The 20,465-nt window shown below is 38.4% G+C and overlaps 1 protein-coding gene across 2 annotated transcripts in view; it reads left to right on the top strand.

The window, feature by feature from the left end:
- Positions 1-20,465, top strand: part of LOC129775022 (LIM domain transcription factor LMO4) — a 967,612-nt gene that overhangs the window by 181,808 nt on the left and 765,339 nt on the right. The window contains exon 3 of one of the 2 annotated variants that reach the window (XM_055779176.1): positions 10,955-10,997. The exons of the other annotated variant lie outside the window; for it this stretch is intronic. The gene's annotated coding sequence lies outside the window, so the exon portion shown is untranslated. The remainder of the gene's footprint in view (positions 1-10,954; positions 10,998-20,465) is intronic. 2 annotated transcript variants of the gene reach the window in all.

Below are 20,465 nucleotides of genomic sequence, written 5' to 3' on the forward strand. Positions count from 1 at the left end.
GGCTGCGGTGCGGAAAGGTGGTGGGGGTGAACGTAATGAATAACGTTTTACTGAATATAATATCTTTATTCGGCGTTCGGTGGGTTTTATAAAGAACTGTTCTTCGTGTTCTGACCATGGAAATGATGGCAGCTCTATTAGCATCTCATTCATATTTTGAACGATTTCGAAGGGTATCAAACTCGCCATTTCGCAGTTGCTCGAATGCTCTAAAACGCTACAAACAATGAGTTCACTATACCGAACCGGGGCACTATCGAGCGATGGGTAAAACGCAGAAACCAATTTCCGATGCAGACCATCGGTGCGGATCCGACTCGGCGCGACTTTGGGCTGTGCGGTAGTCCGATGATAGGTTTAACTGGTTTTTAATTCGCAATCAGGAGCGCAATTGTTGACACTACACCACATCGAACGAAGTGTGACCACATTTTTGCATATCATCTGTCGTTCGTTACGTTTCGCGGAGTCCGGAAACTCGGTTTAAAAGGGGAAAGGGGGTTATGGGAGAGGGCCCATTTGACAGAGGCCAAATGGCTGTCGAAAACGATGCAATAACCTTCCGTCAGACCACTGCCACTGCCATGCGGTACCAGTTGTTCCGGGGCGGGTTTTCGGTTGACCGGCAGGTCGTCGCATGACAGAATGATGCATGCGAAAAAAAAAATACAAATTAATGAGACACCATCGGGAGGTTGGAGAAATAAGTAGCGAAAAGCTCTCTGATCATACAATAATTGAAACTGACTGTTGCATCCAGTGAGTATGTGTGTTTGATGGTTACTGTTTTGGGTAATTATGACTACCGCTGGTTGTGTTTTCATATGCAGATGAGGCATAATGAAACGAGGCACTAATGAGGATCATTATCCGAAGGGACGGGCCGTTAACAGTTAATTGAAAATGAATTTAATGTCAGCTTTGGGTTGCTACGGAAGCAATTATTAACATTCTGTTCGATCCCGTTCCCGAATGTACTCAAACACGCTAGTCCAGTGTCATACTTGGTCCAGGGATGCCAGTTTTGTTTTTGTGTAAATCTGTTGTTTCGAAGATTTTTAATTTTTTGTTGTTTCTGTTATCATTTTTACCAATCTTTCAGTATTCATATTTAAATATTCGTTTTCCACTAGCTTTAACCTGTCACGCTTTGCTGTGAAACACTGTGATTGTAAGGATGGGAAATGAAGCACAAATCAAAGAATTTTTTTGTAAGTTCAATTCTGCATTATCTGTGGGTATGTAATAGAGTAATATTTGAAAACTTATTAAATTAATTCTGTACAAGTTTCATTTGTTGCTAATTTCTGTTTTCGTGAATTTCAAGGAGTGATGACACTCACAAGTATACATGCGCATTCCCACATATACATGCAATCCTCACCAACAAACCACCCAATTTTCGAGAAAAGTTGGAATTTTTGTTTCTTATCGCAAAATATTAGACCCGTATTTTTTTATTTTTTGACGTAGGACTACGTCTAACCGGAAGATATAGGGGGTGAAATGAAAATCTAGGCACTGAACAAGTAGGAAAAAATGCAAGATTTGGAACGCTTATAACTCGATCATTTCTCAATAGATCGCAAAGGTTTTGGCATCAATTGATAGGAAATATATCTACGCATCTATCATAACGAATAACATTTCATTTTTCTTGAGATAAATAATTGAATAATTGTGAAATATCAAGCATTGTCCAAATGCACTATGTGCCCATTTTTGATTGGTCCATTTTTTGCTTCTCAAATCGTACCGACCAAAACGGGCAACCAGAGCAGCAGCGAAATACAATGAAGCACGATTGGAAAGGAAAAAGAAAAAATATGAACGAAACATTGGTCGCAGTCTCACACATGCGTAATTCTCGAGCCAGCCAGTCAGCTTAAAAATCCCCGCTCCGCTGTCGTAACGATCTCTTAGAGGCGAATGAACTGAAAAGTTTAAAGCCTCTTTAATCCAACATCATCATCATCGTAACGATCATTCTCATCCAAACCGTACACCACATCGTTTCGCATCACATCAGATCAACAAAACAACACAAGCTGCCATGTCTGGACATGGCAAAGGAGGAAAAGTGAAGGGAAAGGCAAAATCCCGCTCGAACCGTGTTGGTCTGGAGTTCCCGCAGGGGTTGCTAGGCTGGGCGCGTTAGTACCAGTGCACCAGTCCACCTAGCCGCCGTTATATAGTTCCGAAGTGTTATATAGTTCCGAAGTGTTATATAGTTCCGAAGTGATCGAGTTGGCTGGCAAAGCTGCTCGCGACGATAAGAAACCCCGCTTTCAGAACAGAACACATTCGGTTCGGTGGACATCAAGACAACAACAGGCAGTTGCAGCGAGTGGCGAGTGGCAAACGCAAAAGCAAAACGGCAGCAGGTAGCAGAAGAAAAAAGTTCGTTCTTTATACAAACTGCTTTGGTGGCAAATCCAGAAAAAGGCGGCATCGAGGGCGTTCGAAGTGGTTTTTTTTTCAAAACCACAATACTAAGTTTTCTAAATAGGAAACATATTTACCATAAAACACGGCGCTTTTCAGGGCCATTAAACCTTCCAAAAAAGAGTTTACGAAATACAATTCGATGCTTTCTAAAACAATATCCAAAATAATAATAAAACACAAATTGATTTTGCATAATTTGTTTGCCAGGATATGTTGAGTATGAGAATTTGGCAGTTGTTCTGAGCTTATTAATGGTTGGGGACTTTCCCGATTATTCAATTTTCACCAATTCTTAAATTGCTTCTAGATTGAAAGTACAGTAATTTACATTTAGCTCGACATTTAGCTAATTGGACGGACCTGTAATGCGACATATTTAGTTGGATATTTTTGTAAACATAGAGTTCGGGGTCTAAATTATGACCCAACATGTCCCAAGCTGGATGTGAAGAAATTTTCCAAGTGTGAATCCTGTGGCGAGTGGCAAACGAAATCGCTAAACAGGTTTAGCCGAACAAGATGAGGATATCGAGTGATAACAAAAGAATAAACTCTTTAGATTAAAGATGATTTTGTGGTCCTGAAAAGGACCCTTTTTTGGGTTTGCTTCCGAATCTTTATTTGGTGCTAGTATACTTCTTCACCGCTTTGGTACCTTCGGAAACCGCATGCAAGTTCACCGGGCAGCAACAGACTGATTGCGATCTGAATTTCCCACGCCGAAATGGTTGACCGTTTATTGTAGTGGGTCAGACGCGAGGCTTCCGCTACGATACGCACAAAGATGCATTGACGAAGCTCATGACGCTTCGATGAGAAACCGGTGTCGGAATGATCCTGAGTCAGCACTTCATGATGTAGATAGCATATGATTCCTTCTATTTCTTCTTGTCGGTTTCCGAGATATTCTTCTGCGGCGTGTCGAACTTTCTGGCGGCTTTTCCACTATTACACTAGTCTTCGGTGCCTTCGTGTTTGTTAGAAACAACTGCATGTGAATCCAACGAGCGAACAAATCGTAATGAATATATTTTTTTGCCATCGCTGCCTTTTAACGCTCTTTGGTTCGTCTCGTTGGACTCGCCCCTTTGGCTGAGTCTGCCGATTTGTCTCTATCCTGTGAGCGTGTACCGCTAAAGTACAAAACGCGCGGATCCGCTGAAAAATATATCATTCCCTTTCGAACCGTAAATCAGTGTGGTTTTTTTTATCCCATTTATTTATTTCAGGCTCATTAGCATTTTAGCTGTAACAGACCCGAATTTTAATCGTGTACATGTCACATGGTTATCATATCTATAATTAAAGCACATTACATTACACAGTTGCCATTCGCCAGTATTCCTTTTATACCATTACATATGGTACATTCACACAGTAGCCATTTAGGCGTAAGAGTATTCTTTCTGTTCTTCCATTATCCAGTTAGACCACCGGACAGCGGAGAAAGTTGATTGATCATTGTTGAGCTATTTATAGAACAGCAGCCCGATGTGTCTTGCAGAGCAGAGCAGTTGTATGGATGAATCGATCTAATTTCGACCGTGGATCGATCTCCATCGCTGATGATTGTTGCGTGGACGTAGCTATTCTGTAACAACACAAAGATGGTCAATGAGGGTCCTGAGTTTTGAACTCACGATCGATCGCTTACTAAGCGAACGCGCAACCAATGTGGCTACGGAGACCCCCAATCAGTGTGGTTGTATGGCATCGTTTCACATCACATCGCATCAACGGATTGGTGCCGGAGCACAAGTATACCTAATAGCGGTTATAGAATTTCGGCCGCCGGAGTGCTCGAGTTGGCTTGCAAAGCTGCTCACGACAATAAGAAAACCCACCTACAGAACAGAGCACATTCGGTTCGGTGGCAACAACTAGTTTCAGCGAGTGGCAAACGCAATCACAAAACGGCAGCAGGTAGAAGAAGGCAAAAGTTTGTTTATACAGACTGCTTTTGTGGCAAAACCAGCCACCGTAAAACACGGCGCTTTTCATGGCCTTAAACCTTTCAAAGAAGAGTTATTAAAAGTTTTCCACAATACCAATGCATTCTAAAGTGACATAATATGACATATAATATAAACTGATTTATTTTGTTTATGCTTGTTCTTGAACTTATTGGTGGTTGGGGTCTTTTAAATTGATCATTCAGTTTTCACAAATCCACGCATGGTTTCCGAATTAAAAGTGGCTTCAAATTAAAAATGCATTCCCTATCACAGCCATCATTTTGATTGTACGATATGTGCATACGCCGAAAGATGCCCGGCGTTGAACATTTAATTAGTACAAAGCCTTCAGAAAAAAATCAATAATCAAGTTTGAAAAAAAAAACGCAAAAACACAACACCAAAGGTTCTTTTCAGAACCCCCAACATGTTCATAAAGAGTAAACAGTAAACTTATCCATTTTTCAGGTAGATAGGTAGGTATTCACGTAGGAGAAGAAAATAAAACAATATATTTAGCAAAAGCTGTCCCCTTTGTATAGTCCTACGTCACTCCGGTCATGTCCCCGACATTACCCACCCGTCTTTTGACGTAGGACTACGTCTTTCATTTCTATACCGGGGTGTAAAATCAATGTTTCGAAAACGAAAGCGTTACGCCGGAGACCGAGATTTTGAGCGTTAATAGCTCCTAAACAGCTGAACGAAATGGTATGATTAACACTTCATTCGAAAGATAAAATGTCTACGCGTTATATACTTGTTACTTTTTGATCCAAAAACTTGTTTCAATAGCCTTAAAATTGCTTTCCAAACAGGCTATTGAAATCACCAATCGGTATATAAGCGAGCGCCACTCGGAAATTCACTCAGTTATAATTGAACAGCGATTGGAGCATGTTGTCGATGTTGTGGTGAAGTTCTTCGTTTATCATGAAAGCGCGGATGAACGGTGTCACCAAGAGCCTGTTTGTGCACCTTAGGCCGATAGGGAATCCATCAGGAAGAGAGTGATGCCACAAACGGTTCCGCTTGAAACATGGGAGCAGCCAACACACACACACATACACGCGCGGAACTATTTTCGTTTGGATGCCATTCAGCATCGAGAAAGATCCGGAAAGATTTAATCGTTGTTGAAAACTAATCTGCCAGTTCCCCTGAAAACTGAAAAATATATTCATGCGGAAAAGTTCATTTTAATGTTTTCTATCCATATAACACTGTGACCAAATATTTTTCAATTAAGTGCTATTAACAGGTGGTTATCGAGTTAGCATTAACCACTGGTGGGCTTCGAGTATCGAGGAAAATCGGGAAAGAACTAATCCTTGCTGAAAAATACTCTGTCAGTTCCCCTGGGAATTGAAAAGTACATTGATGAGAAAGAGTTTATTTTAATGTTTTCTATCCATATAACAATGCAACCAAATACGTTTGGTTTTGTGATTTTTCAATCGATCACAATTAACAGGAATCAAGGAACTGTGAGGGCGGGCAGAAAAGCCAGGAGGCAGGAGGCAGGAGGAGAAGAGAAGGTGACCAAGAGAGTATCAGCATCGAAAAACGGTTCCCCGGGAAGACATCGAAGCAGCCGCCACACACACACACATACACGCATGGTTTTTTTTTTCGTTTGGATGCCATTCAGCATCGAGAAAATTCCGGAAAGATTCAATCGTTGCTGAAAAATAATCTGCCAGTTTCCCTGGGTATTGAAAAATACATTCACGTGAATAAGTTTATTTTAATGTTTCCTATCCATGTAAAACTGCGATCAAATACAGTTGGTTTTGTGATTTTTCAATCAAGTGCAATTAACAGGTGGTTATCAAGTTAGCATTAACTACTGGTGGTGGACTTCGAGAAGAATCCGGAATGATGTCATCATTACTGCTAAATAATCTGCCAGTTCCCTTGGAATTGAAAATTATGTTCAAGCGGAAGAGTTTATTTTAATGTTTTCTATCCACATAGTACTGCTGCGATCGAATACATTTGGTTTTGTGATTTTTCAATCAAGTGCAACTAATTAGCAGGAAAGCTTCTGTAGATTATTCTCCCCCATCAGTAGAATATTTTCGTATCGAATACAGTTAGCGCGCGCAATGGAAAATGTTTTGCATCGCGAAAATCATATAATTTTCAATTATTGCTCAGTCGCCGAAAGTTTCAAACTCAAAGAGTTCATTCGCCTCTAGTTTGCCTTCCAAATTTCCATCGTAAACCACACCTTCTTTCGATTCAGTCACGGACAAAAAGCATACTTAAGCGATATTGTGGTGGTGGAACGAATTCATTTCTTTGTGTGGACACCGACTGGACAACATCGTTGCTGGACGAGCTGGACGGCGAGGGATCGAGTGCCTTTCTCAAGGCAAGAGGGTGGAGGTGGTAACGCTGGAGTAGAGTAGAGTAGAGTTTTCAAAGGGCCTTTCTCAAGGCTAGAGACGAATGAACTGTAAAAGTTTAAAGTCTCTATAATACAAGACCTTCCTTCCTTGAAACGAATTCATTTTTCGTGAGGACATCGACAAGACAACATCGTTACTGAACGAGTTGAACGAGCTGGACGAGCTGGACGGCGAGGGATCAAGGGATTCATTATCATTAAGAGAAGAGAAAACGACCGAGAGAATACCAGCATCGAAAATTGGTTCCGCTTGAGACATCGGAGCAACACACACACATACACGCGCACAACTCTTTACGTTTGCTGATTATCGAGAAGAATCCGGAAAGAAGTGACCGTTGCTGAAGAATAATCTGTCAGTTCCCCTTGGAATTGAAAATTACATTCGAAAGAGTTTATTTTAACGTTTTCTATCCATATAATACTGCGACCAAATACAATTGATTTTGTGGTTTTTCAATCAAGTGCAATTAACAGGTGGTTATCGAGTTAGCATTAACCACTGGTGGTGGACTTCGAGAAGAATCCGGAAAGATATCGCTGCTGTAAAATAATCTGCCAGTTCCTCTTGGCATTGAAAATAACATGCAAGCGAAAGAGCTCTCGTTTTCGAAGTGCCTCATATATTCATTTAGTCATTCATTCAGAATGGATTCAGATTCAACTTCAAACAAATGATCACTGAATCAACGATAGTCCTACGTCACCATTGCGGTTATACCATAGATATAACCCACTTCCTGTTTTATTTTACTGTCTAAAATTTTCAAAAGGATCGGTCTACTGGGCGAATTTCTACAGCGTTTTTTCCGTGATGCAATTTGATGTGACACACCCTTTAGTCGCGCACATGGTCTGACAGACCGAGAATCAATTAGGTGGCTGAAAAAATTAAATTATGAATTATTAAAATTATTAAACTATTAACTATGACTATTAAAACTAAATGAACTTAAAGAAAAAAATATTTTCTGGAATTTTTCCGGAATATTTTTCTATTATTCTATATTTTTCTTTCCAACAACGCCTAAAAATACACAATAACAATATTACAGAGACACGCACAGTCTGTGAGTGCACGAGTTACAATTTTGCACGCGAGTTCAGGAGGGTTAAAGATACCTTACTTCAGGTACAATGTAGGCATAACGTAAACAAGATAATTATTTTTGTACCCATAACGTCCGGTTGAATCAACGAGGTGTATTTGTGTTGTTGGGATTTCAACACTACTTTGTAAACTATTTGTGTTTTGATTGTGCAACACGTGTAAAATGTTAAAAGTTTGTATTAAGTGAAAAAAATATTTTTTTTAATATCGCTACGTCTTGTATTAACCCACATGTCTTCAAATGTTTTTTATCGTAGCTCCTAAACATCTATTTTACCATAATTATGTATTTGGAAAAGTTGTTGGAAAATATAAGCAAACTCATGAAATTTCATGAACATGACGGTACAACACGACAAACATATTAAAAAGGCCTATTTACTATGAAAAGACAATAAATTAGAAATATTTTCTTGAATATCTCGGGAATGGCAGCATTTAGAAGGAGATTGATAATGAGTTTTTTTGTTTAAAATCACATCAGAATTCATGATTTGTGGTTGACATATAAAAATTCTAAGTTTCAAACATTCATAAAAATTCGATATTCCACAACGTTCATCAAAAATAGTTTTACCATATTGGACTCATTTTTGAATTTTCTACATGACTTCTATTTTATATGAACAAAAAATTAAATATAAATATTTCAGACATTGCAAATTAAAGTTTTCTTCGTAATAAAAAAAAAAAATTTTTCCTCAGTGTATATTGGTTTCACATTTAAACATCAATACTCTATAACTCATTCTAAGACACTATTTCGGTACGACTCCTAGTTTTTGAGATATATATTATCAAAGATTTCTCTTACTACAATCGATACGCCCTTTTTAAAAGTCACACTTGAGTCAAAAAAATCGCAATTGCTGTGGAAAACTTCCTCCAACCCAAAGGGAATACAAACATTCATTCGTATCAAAAATACATGTTTTCAAAATCAGCATTTTTAGGACGCTCGTTTATGTTCGACCAAATTTTGATCGCTCCATCCTTTATTTCATTACTTATCCTCTTTCGTTTCTTTCTAATAAGGTAATACTTCAACCTTGGAGAGCGGATCAACATACACGGGGAACAAAAATCGATATAAGCCGGTTCGTTAACGGATCCGAACTTCCATGCAAATTGAACAAATCTATAGATATAGATCTATGGATGTTCCCGTATATCTGGCATCCCGGCCGCAAGCATCCAGCCCGGTAGTGTGCAGAAAGAATGTAACGCTAATTAGCTACAAAACTTTTCATCTCTTCCGCCAAACGGGCGACATTAAATTCAAATTTGAACGTTCATGTCTTGAAAGTCGACCCTTTCATACTTTATATGTTCTCGATTTCAGCTTCTGCGTAAAACTTACACGTGAGTTTTCGGCACCGAATGTGGGAGAGATGCTGCAGTAATAATACCTCTGGCTAGAATTTTTTAAAATTTTTCGAAGCTCTGAATTAGATTTCGACGGAAATAAGCCTTCATGTAATGTTTGAACCTTGCGTAGTCATAGATAACCCCGCTGGAAACGGCACATCCCTAGCTGGGAGACGAATTTCGGGAAACTCAACGTATGAAATTTCATAGATCGAAATTAAGCCAGCCACTTCCACCGGTGGAGGCTGAACGAGGATGTAATTTTCTTCTAGTTGAGGACTGCTGTGTATCTGCAGGGGGAGGGGTGTGTGGAAGGGTTTTTCCTCGAAAAATGTGACGAATGAAAACCCCTGTTCGCATCGGCATCGAGCTCGAACTTTTGCCAAGTGAGCAACACTCGCAGGCTCACTAACTTGCAAACACTCTCCTGGCGTCCCTTTTTCCGTCAGCTCCCTTCCCTTCTCCTATGCGCCGCCTTTGGTAATCATCAATGGAGAATGTGAAAACTGTAATTTATTTTTAATTAGGTATTCTGTCTTAATTATTAATAAATTAATTAAATTTGAAAGTTGTGCCGGATGCGGCACGACAGGAACGAATGTGACGTGAGCAAAAGCTTGGAAATAAAAGTTTTTCTTGCGAATTGAAGAATTTCAAGCACGTCATAATTACCCGTATGCTGATGGGTGGTACCGAAAGAGTTGAGCTCGTGGCTCATGGTTGCATGGATGTGCGAAGCGTCCCAGGTATTACAAAAAAAAGATGTCTGGGTGATTATCCGAATGTGTATGATTCAATAATTTCACAGGATACTGACGGTTTCATAAGCGATGATTTGATATATGGTTAATTCTTACACTGCATTCGTCGAACTTATTCATTTGTGGTCTTCTTTTATTGGAATTTCAATGTTTTTATGTAGTTTTTGGATGTTTTATTTTCAATTAAAAAACAACCTTTGAGCTAGGAATCTTTGTTCATCCGTCTAACTGACCAAATTGATCCTCATCGGTACCACTGTGTGTCAAACCTATTAGCGTATATACACAACTTATACCGGGTGTACTTGGAGCTGACAGAAAAGCGAAAATGCTGATGTCGACTTTTGCCGTAACATTAATGTTCATCAATTACACAAATGGTCTACGTATTGTGCGTGTTTTTCAGTACGCGCAATATTCGAACCCATTAATCGAAAACGAAATGGCGCTATGAGTTCATCTGTAGCGGAAGTAACCGGTAGTAGTGGATGATTGAGGGGAGTTGCGAATGAATTGTGTGTAGATTGTGGTCATAAATAAAAATAAAAACAACTTAATGACTCAATTGAAATACACGTTTTTATGCTTTCGCTTTGCAGTAACTTGAGACATTTATTGACGACACCAATTTGCAGCGCGACGGGATAGTTAGGGTTTAGAGTGGACGCACGTATAATGTTTGCGGCGGACCTTTGATGTACAGACGGTATAAAATAGACATAGTGTATTCAGGGTCTCGGCAGCTCGTCCGAAGACATTAGACGAGAAAGTTATAGCCTCCATGCCTCTCAAAGAGAAGATAAACCTATATTGAAAAATAATTGGCAATATATTAAGCTTCCATACATCTTATTTCAATACATCCAACAAATAAATTCTCAATCTCTCTTCTTTACAGACACCATCAACAATACGCAAATTGAATGATTATTAAAAGCGAGGTAAGATCGATGTCAATCTCATCGATAATCTCCATTTTTTTCGGGCAGAGCCCACCCCTTTCACAGAGAGTACAAAACAGATAAATTCCAGCGTGAATCGATAACATAAATAAATAGCTCAATGCGGATGGGATTAAAATCAATCAACCTTTCAAAATGCGTAACCGATGTTTCCTTTCCCAAGCCGTTGGGGCGACTCGACTAGCGATGAATGGATTTCTCCCCCGCTTTACACCGATCGTATGTAACGGTGATATACGCATCCACGCACTGCCAGCCACCCACACCTCGCACACTGTGTTATTGGCTTAAAAGTCACTCGATTGGAAGTGAGCCTCATGCTGTAGATACTTGTTCGACGAAATCAGGCGACAGATTTTAGAATGGAATTACACCGTGTTTTCGCACGAATCAACACTTATCGGGTGAGGCAGAGATTGGGATTGTCTTGAATTGTGAATTGAGTCGTTTCCGGTACTCATCACTGTCTGATGAATTGACAACGGGATGGAGTTTCCATGTTGGTTTCATCCGGAGGTGTTATGATTTGTCTCCTCAGGACAGCAACGGCCAGTTATAGCTTTGGGAAAACCAATGCGCGATTATGAGCGTTGGGATGCTTCAATTTGTGTTTTTGTAATCGAACTCGTTCATTGTTCACGAAAGAATTTACCATATAAAGGGTAAATCCAGGTAACATACATGGGTTATTGCGAGAACTGTTCGATATGTTTGAGATACGAGATGACCTCGATGCACAGGGTTTTCCATTTCGGGCTTCCGAAAGTATACAGCCCTGCGCTGACAACCGTTTGACATAGCTGTCAACCAAAGCGTCATATCGTTAGTTGAATGTCTGCCATTTTACAATATGGATCGTTTTAGCATCGCACAACGTGTTAATTTTGTTAAATTATGCTATAAAAATGATGAAAAACCGGCAAATGTTTTTCGAGCACTACGGACGGATTTTGGTCGTCATGGACGGCCTACAGAGCACACATGTAGTGCTAATGTAGTGCGTAAATTCGAACAAACTGGATCCGTAGCGGATATTGTGAAACCTGTGCATCATCGTAATGTGCGTTCGGCCGAAAATATTGCTGCTGTTGCTGCCAGTGTGGAGGATGACCCGAATGTTTCGATTCCACGGCGTGCTCAGCAATTGGGCATGTCAAACACATCATTGTGGCGAATTTTGCATTTGGACTTGCACCTACATCCATATAAAGTCCAACTGGTACAAAATATAGAGCGTGGTGACCATGGAATGCGTCGGGCGTACCTCGATTGGGCGAACGAACAACAGCAGCAAAATGCTGAATTTTCGCATCAAATTTTCTTCAGCGATAAGGCACATTTCGAGCTCGGTGGCTATGTGAACACCCAAAATTTCCGTATATGGGGCTCAGAAAATCCATACGTGATTGTTGAGAGACCATTGCATCCGCCAAAAGTCACTGTTTGGTGCGCATTATGGTCTGGTGGAGTCATCGGGCCGTATTTTTTTGAAAATGAGGACGGCGAGACGGTAACTGTGTTATGTTAACCGATTTTTTTTGCCACAAATTGAAGATATGGATACGGATGACATGTGGTTTTAGCAGGACGGCGCCACGTGCCACTCAACACGACCGAACATGGCCATATTGCGAACGAAATTTGAGGGACGCAGAATTTTCGCGTTTTGGTGATGCCAAGTGGCCGTCCAGATCATGCGATTTGAACCCGCTAGACTTTTTTTTTGTGTGGTTATGCGAAAGACCGTCTCTATACCAACTCTCCGCAAACTCTTGAATATTTGAAAGACAACATTCGTGAAGTTATGACCGAGATACCGCCCCATATGTGCCAAAAAGTCATCGAAAATTACCTGTTCCGGATCAAGGTGTGCGAGAAAGCCTTATGTGGACATTTGAATGATGTTGTATTTCACACATAATGGCATAAACCAAACTTTAATTTGAAATAAAAGTTTCATCGAAACTCGAATTCTAAGTGTGTTTTATTTCAATTTACTTTCGGAATTTAAAGTGGGAAAACCCTGTATTATAGCGTATAATAATAAATCTGACTTCAGCGTTGGGTTGGTAATTTAGTCCAGACGTTTTATCATTGAAGTGCTGTTTGTGTTACCTACCTACAGAAATTTATCAAAATCAAAATCATTGAATTTGAATGTAAACAGTTTCGTTAGATGATTTATTAGTAGTTCCGCATGGCATAATTTTATGTGTTATCAGTCATTCCATGACAAACCGATACAGTGGTTCTCAGATTTTCGTGAAAAGTTGTAGTGTTGTTCTTTATCGCAAAACATTAGACCCGTATTTTTTTATTTTTCAGTAGGGTGACCATTTCCATTTTAGGGTTGTCCGAAAATGACTTTTTCAAAAATTCATAGCTTTTGAACTACTAAACCGATTCATATCGACATATCAAATTAAAGCCAATAACCTGCTCTTTTTTGAAAAAAATACTACACCTGCAGAAAATTCGAATGCTGTTCTCGTTATTATTGAGTGTATTCGTTTTTCTATTGTTTTCATAGTCTCGGGACCAATGGCGCTATATTTTTTTTATTTTTTCTGAAAAGCTAAGCTGACGTTCAGTCTGAGAGAAAGAGATATCTGCTTCCATACATACACATTTTTTGAAGCTTTTTTAAGCTTTTGAACCAACTTTTTGAAGCTTTTTTCTGTCATCGCTAGTTTGGGAGTAGGGATCGACACGGGACTCAACGTGTTAAAAATATCAATTATTTCATTTAAGCTTTAGTTATGAAATTCAAAAATTCGAAAATTAATTCAAATTGTTGTTGGTAGAATTTTCTTATCATCTAGCTTCTAACTTGAACTATCTATTCAGTCACGTTCTTCGAAATGTTTTTAATATTCCGTCAGACAACACATGACAAATTTTGTGAGATTCACTTTTAAATGCAAGACAGGTGCAGATAATTCATTTGACTTATGAATCTTTCTGTCGTGTTGTTACGATTCGTATAAAGTGAATGTGACATTAGTTGTGCTCCTAAATATTTTTCTTACCTGGTTTTTCACACGTTGTACTTTAGAGAAAAAACCAACCTGGCAACTTTTTTCGCCTTGTAAGGCCTGTTCTGAATCTCCTTAGTTAATGTTAGCAAATCATAATTTCAGAACAAATGGAGAAAACTGGTAATCTTTGCAATTTATAAAGTTGTTAAAATTTATTTACTTGAATGATATTGAAACTTATATAGTTTTGATACGATATTCAGTTGTTTCCTGAAAAACAGGTGTATAATAGACTGCAACGTGAGGTAATTTCTGACAATCGAGACAGACTGAATTTACAGATTATTGATGTACCATTGTGATTCCGTTTCTGACCAATTCAAAGCCTGATGTCGATTACAAATTTCACAGATTACAGTTTCTTGTCCACTGAATCTTAAGCTCAAGATTGATTCCCTTGTTTAGTACTTGATTTTTACGTGTAAGCCACAAGTAAAAACGAAAGTTCTTACATGTAATTTGTACTGCAAATGTACGATCAGGAGTACCAAACTTACTGCCTAACGACAGTATTCTGAAGGCAGTCGTCTTCTCATTCCTATGACAGCCTTTCGATTGATCTTGTAACATCTGCTGCACAATGAGGATGTAATACAACATGTATAGTTACCACCATGTACTGTACACGACATTTTCTTCATATGTATGTATTTTGTTGATTCGTCTACGACAGCCTCGGTTATTCAGTGGTGTTTTTTTTTCGTAGATTTGGAATGCAATAGTTTTATGGCCAACACGTTGTTGCTGTCGTATAGTGTCGGACAAAACATTAAGACCATTATGCGTGAATATATTTGCACCAGTGCCACAAATAATCAAAATTTACTCACGAATGGAGAAATTCACTTTTTCTCAGTGTCGGATGAATTCTGTTGAAACTCAACATCATACCTGTCATAATGAGTATAACACAAAAGTCGAGATGCGTGGACTGTGCCTAGTATATTGAACGAAAACAGCACAAATGAATTTCGTAAAGCCTACATTGAGGCACCTTTCTCACTGTCAATAATTTCAGATGATTATCACGAAAGCCTAATTGATCTTCATCGCTTGCAGTGAATTTTTATTGAGAATGTGTTTTATTTCCATATTTAGAAAAAAGAAAGGACAAGGGATTCGGAAAATGCATCATTGTATTGAGTATTGGCTTCTCTTTCGATAATGTAATAAAATAACATTTTTTGAATTAATATCTATTTAATATTAATACGCTATAGCACAAAATACCTCTAATTCATGTACAGAAAAGAGCCATAAATGATTAGTCTCATCGTACAATAGGTACAATCAAATTCTAGCGAATCAACTCCTAAAACAAAAAGGGTCATAAATCACTCGGACAGATGCCCGAATAGCCAATGAGTTACTTTCAAATAGCCACAAGTGAAATCTATACGTCTCCTTCATCACAGCATCCAATTATGCATGGAAATTCCGCAGAAACGAAATTCTCCGGATAAAATAGGGCCTTTGTATAGTATTCAAGACCAGTGACCAGTGGCCGATAGCCACCGGTCTATATATATAACGCAGTAAACCAAACAAAAAACACACTCAAAAATATACTGTCGAACTAAACGCATCTCTTGTTATCATTTTATCTCGCAAAATATATATCCTTTGTCGCGCATTGAAAGTGTCGCAAATAATTTACATTTGTCGTGTCGAAACAATATCTCTAGGTAAAATCAATTAGTTTTTATTGTTAAACTGATTTCAAAGCTGATAACTAGTCTTGCTCAAACCTCTGTAGAGGAAGGTGACGGGACCATCATCAACATCTTATATCTAGAATCATTGACCTTTCTTTGTTAAAATAATAATTCGGAATTAAGACGTCTGCTAAAATTATGATATTCGGCAAAGTTGTTGGAAAATCAATGGATTATTTAGAAAAAATAACATGGGGACATGTTTAAAAATTTTTTTCCAAATTTTTGATATTGAACATTCGTGGTTTTTATAGTTAACTAGCTGACCCGGCAATCTTCGTCCCGCCTAAAGTTTGTTTTTTATTATCAATACCTTCAAACATTCACGTTTTCTTACTAAGCGCAAGTTCATGAGTCCAATCGCAGAACTGTTCATTGATTGATCTTCTAATCGACCCCTTCGGACTAACCTTTTACAAAAAAAAATCCTAGTACTTCTACCAAAACTCAACATTATAATATCAGATTAATTTCAGACACAATTCTCGTTCAAGATTTTTCAACCACTTGTAAATAACATGTTTCTCCGTTACATGGAATAAATGTTTGATACAGAAAATATGATAGAATAAAGACGGACCCCTCCCCTCTTCTCCCCTTAGAGAGGGGGGAGTAGTGTCTATTTACCATAGAAACTTTGCGTGCCCCCTAAAACCTTCACATGCCAAATTTTGCTTCGTTTGCTTGATTAATTCTCAAGTAATGCAGAAATTTGTGTTTCATTTGTATAGCAGCCCTCCCTTAGAGGTGGAGTGTCTAACCACCGTAGAAGCATTTATTGCACTCCAATAACTCCACATGCCAAATTTCGTTTCATTTGCTTGATTAATTCTCGAGTAATGCAGAAATTTGTGTTTCATTTGTATGGCAGCCACCTCTTAGAGAGGGTGGAGGAGTATCTAACCACCAGGGAATCATTCATTGCACCCTAAAATCTCCACATGCCAAATTTCGTTTCATTTAGTTAGTTAATTCTCGAGTTATGCAGAAATGTGTGTTTCTTTTGATGGCAGCCCGTCCTTAGAAAGGGAGGAGGGGGCAGCCAGGAAAACCTTTCCCGGGCTCCCCGGCATACCAATTTTCATGTCGATCGGTTCAGTAGTTTCCGTTTCCATAAGAATCAGACATACAGACAGAAATCCATTTATATATATATATATATATATATATATATATATATATATATATATATATATATACAGAAGATAGAAGATAGATAGATTGATTTCCCAAGAAATTCGAGTAGTGATTTTTTTTCGAAACAAAGGCAATTATAGTCGAATATGCACTTATAAAAATCAGTCGTGATTAAAATTGGTCATTTAAAAATGAAAATTGTTGTTTTGAACAGTTGCAAAAAAATTTAGAAAATTTACAAAGGTGGTGTCCGCCTAACGGGGCCGGGAGTTCAATATTTTGACAATGTTTGCTTAGACTATGTTAGTAATATGTAACCGATTACTCGCGGTTGACTCGAGGTTAGTATTACAAGTGTTCTCATAATTGGTATGTCGCAGTCTTCGATGCTCTGTACGTGTGCCCGACACGGGATACTTCCTATTGGGATGCAGCTGACCATTAATCAGCAACGCCCCCCTAGTCTGTACCCCATATCTAGCGTGGTGCGTCTTTCTCGACTCGAGGAATCCAGGATAGAATGGTCACTAGCCGGCGCAATCATCAGCTCGTTTAGAGTTGTCATGAGCGGTACAACCTTTGGCTCTTGTTGAATAATCAGTGGACTGCACAACCTTCGGCCCGTGCATCTGTAAAGAGTGTGTGTATGTATTGCCGCGACTAAGTAAAAGTTTATCGATCGGATAGGAGGGATATGAAACGGGGACACAACGAAGGAAACATCATTAAACGTTGACATCGGCGTTTCTGAGGAACAGGTATAGATGAAGCAGAAGATCAGGATCCCGGCTACCTAAGATATCCCGGACGGGGATATCCGATTGTCTGCCTTGTGCTCTCAGTGCTCTAGAGAGCTGAGAGCGAGCAGCATGGAACCGGATACACGACCAGACAACATGCTCGATGTCGTGGTAGCCATCGCCATCGTTCTGACTGAAATGTATTTCAACTTCGCAAAGTTCAAAGTGTTGCCAACCGTTGTTTGAGCCTCTTCTGCATCCTTTTAGTTTAGCACGAAATAGGTTTGGAGTGCAATAAATCCCCTGAATTCACAAAAACTCTTTTTTGACAAAAAGTTATAAAAATCAATTCGCTTTACATTTTGTCGGATATTACTTTAGAATATACCGAAAATTTTCAAATAACTCAAATCAAGTTTTAGGGGCTTCAAAAGTACCGATAGATAGTTTTGTAGAAACAGGTGAAGATTATTGATTGATGATCCATCCTTGTTTCCTTATAGTAATTCAGCAATGTACTATTTATTGCGAACACTATCGCCACTTCTTCTTCTTCTTCTTCTTGAATGGCGTTAACGTTCCCTGTGGAACTTTTGCCGTCTCAACGTATTCATTAACTAGCGTCGTTCATTAATACTTGGTTGAGATTTCTATGCCGAATAACACGCCTTGAATGTACTCTGGAGTGGCAAGCTCTAGAATACGCGTGACCACAGTGCAAGCCGGAAGAATTTTCTTTGACGAAAAATCCCCCAACCAGAACGGGAATCGAACCCGAACACCCGGCATGATAGTGTGGGACGCTAACCACTCGGCCACGGGTGCACCACTATCGCCACACTCAGTGGAATTCGATCACAGACGATTAAACATTCGTTCTCCCGGAACCATTATTGCACATTCCATAACCATTTCAATGTTCTTCAGTGTTATCGAATCGTTGACCGCCGAACGTCTTTTTCATCACCGTACTATTGTGAAGTTTTGGACCGATTAAGAACAAAAGGCCAGGTTTTTTGACGAAAGGAGTGTTCCTCATCCATGATAAAGCGCGGCCCCTTTCTGCTCGCGTAACTCAAGAGCAATTGAAAAAAATTCAAATGGACTGTGTTCGAGCATTCTCCTTACTCCCCAAACCTCACCCCTTCCGACTATCAGTTATTCCCGGTGATGAAACAGGCGTTCGGCGTTCAACGATTCGATAACACTGAAGAAATTCGTGACGCAGTTACACCGTACTTCAAAAAGTTTGACGCTACGCACTTCGCGCTCGGAATAGAAAAACTCGTGCCACGCTATGAAAAATGCCTCGAACGTTGCGATTATGTAGAAAAATAGAAAATAAAACGTAAATTACGAAAATCATCTTGTTTTTTGTTCTAATTTCATTTTTCCGTGATTTCTGAGGCACTGAAATTTATTTTTTGAATGACCCTCGTACATCAAACAAATCTTAGAATATTTCCGAATCGATTGGTGTGCAAATCATTAAAATTGATTCGTAGCGAAAATAGTTAGTAACGTAAACATTATTTCATAAAATTTCTGATTTGGTAAAAGTCGTAGTTCTCATAATTTTTTTCGGAACCTTCTTATTTAAAGTAATTGGCAACACTATTAGCAAATGTCAGTAATATATTAGATTGCGTTGGTAAGGTATATCATCATATATCATTTATATCAATCAAAACACATCATTTTTTTCAATTTTGAATGATATACAATTTCTGTGCATCATGGGTATTTTTATTTTCTAAAATTTTGTGTCTCAAAGGAAATGATGTTAACTGATATAGTGGTTCTCGGATTTTCTTCAAAAGTAGTAATTTTGTTCTTTAGCGCAAAACATTAGACCCTTTCTTTTATTTTTTTCATAAGGGTGCTCTTTCTATTTCAGGGTGGTCCGAAAAACCACCTTCTTCACTTTTTCTCAAAAATGACTTTTTCAAAAATTCATAACATTCGAACCGCTGAACCGATTCAAATGATCGACATATCAATTTAAAGCCAATCACCTGGTCTTTTTTGAAAAAAAAAAAATATAATACTTGCAGAAAATTCGAATTCTGATCTCGTTATTATTGATTGTATTCGTTTTATATTGTTTCCAATGATCAATGATGATCGACATATCAAAATTAAAACTTTTTTGAAAAAATACCTTACTTGCAGAATATTCGAATTCTGATCTCGTTATTATCGATTGTATCTCTGGTTTCGACATATGTTATGTGAAAAATCTTCAGCTTTTCAGAAAAAATAAAAAAATACAGCGTCATTGGTTCCGAGACTATGAAAACAATTAATAAAACGAATACAATCAATAATAACGAGAACAGCATTCGAATATTCTGCAAGTAAGGTATTTTTTCAAAAAAGTTTTAATTTTGATATGTCGATCATCATTGATCATTGGAAACAATATAAAACGAATACAATCAATAATAACGAGATCAGAATTCGAATTTTCTGCAAGTATTATATTTTGTTTTTCAAAAAAGACCAGGTGATTGGCTTTAAATTGATATGTCGATCATTTGAATCGGTTCAGCGGTTCGAATATTATGAATTTTTGAAAAAGTCATTTTTGAGAAAAAGTGAAGAAGGTGGTTTTTCGGACCACCCTAAAATGGAAAGGGCACCCTAATGAAAAAAATAGAAGATAGGGTCTAATGTTTTGCGTTAAAGAACAAAATTACCACTTTTGACGAAAATCTGAGAACCACTATATCAGTTTGACATGGTTATAAATCAACGCATGAGGATAAAATAAACATCATTTCCTTTGAGACACAAAATTTTAGAAAATAAAAATAC

This window comes from Toxorhynchites rutilus, chromosome 3 (assembly GCF_029784135.1).
Source record: "Toxorhynchites rutilus septentrionalis strain SRP chromosome 3, ASM2978413v1, whole genome shotgun sequence".
Taxonomy (NCBI): domain Eukaryota; kingdom Metazoa; phylum Arthropoda; class Insecta; order Diptera; family Culicidae; genus Toxorhynchites; species Toxorhynchites rutilus.